The sequence below is a fragment of the Bison bison genome, unplaced genomic scaffold (assembly GCF_000754665.1).
Source record: "Bison bison bison isolate TAMUID 2011002044 unplaced genomic scaffold, Bison_UMD1.0 scf7180017864366, whole genome shotgun sequence".
NCBI lineage: Eukaryota > Metazoa > Chordata > Mammalia > Artiodactyla > Bovidae > Bison > Bison bison.
The window spans coordinates 4,655,006-4,656,144 of record NW_011494938.1 but is presented as its reverse complement, the minus strand read 5'-3'; the positions used below and the strand labels follow the sequence as shown (position 1 = coordinate 4,656,144).

Here is a 1,139-nt window from a genome sequence, read left to right as displayed (position 1 = left end):
TGGAGAAGACTCTTGAGAGTCCCTTGGATAGCAAGGAGATCAAACCAGTTAATCCTAAAGGAAATCAACTCTGAATATTCATTGGAAGGACCAATGCTAAAGCTGAGGCTCCAATACTTTGGCCATCTGATGCAAAGAGCTGACTCATTGGAAAAGACCCTGATGCTGGGAAAGATTGAGGGCAGGAGAAGGGAGCGGCAGAGGATGAGATGGTTTCATGGCATCACCGACTCAATGGACATGAGTTTGAGCAAGCTCCAGGAGTTGGTGATGGAAAGGGAAGCCTGGCGTGCTGTAGTCCATGGGGTTGCAAAGAGTTGGACACGACTGAGTGACTGAACAACAATGAAAAAATGCAAGTATAGTATTTGGAGCTTAGTCGTAACCCAAGTTCATGTTTATATTAATAAAATAGCACTGAGTTACAATAAATCCTAAATTCTCTCACAGTTACATCTCTACTAATCCACGTGGAGTGAAACATCATGGCTAATAGCCATTCAGCAATGGGGTAGGCCGGCCTAGCTCCATTATTAGGCAGTCGTAAACCTCTGGCATGGAGACGGTGTAGGTCCAGCGTGGGGGAAAAGTGTAGCTGGACTTTGGCACAGGAGTAGCTAGGAGGGAAAAGCTATTGCTGGTCTATCTTCTCCCTTCCCTACACAGGATAGGGTGTTCTAACAGTGCTCAGAGAGTCAGAGCCAGCACGTAGCACAGCTGCCAGGGAAGAACTGAATTTACTTTGTGGCGGCCTTATCAGGAAAAGCTTTGGACTCTGTAACAAATCTGGCACTTGGACATGCACGAGTGGTTCTGAATTGTGCTGAGCAGATAAGTGGTTCAAGCTGATATCAGCAAGGGTCCCATGGCAACACTTTTCAAATAAGTTGGCTGTCATCCCTGGCTTACCACAGCTGTCCTAACCTGCCTGGGATTCCCTCCCCACAGGCCCTGCTGCTGTGCTCTGCGACATTCATTAGCCCAGGTGGGAGGGCTCAGCCCAGGGGTGCACAGACAGATCCCAGCAGATGCTGCTATTAATATTAGTCAGTGCTAAGCCAACAGACCCCACTGGCTGTGTTTGTCTTATGGAGCAAACAGAACGGGGGCAATTTTTTCTGAAAAACATTTTTCCAGGA

The 1,139-nt window shown here is 47.7% G+C and overlaps 1 protein-coding gene across 1 annotated transcript in view; it reads right to left on the bottom strand.

Moving 5' to 3' along the window:
• The window catches only part of LOC104999973 (glycerol kinase-like), a 79,239-nt gene that overhangs the window by 26,571 nt on the left and 51,529 nt on the right, over positions 1 to 1,139 (bottom strand). The window lies entirely within an intron of this gene.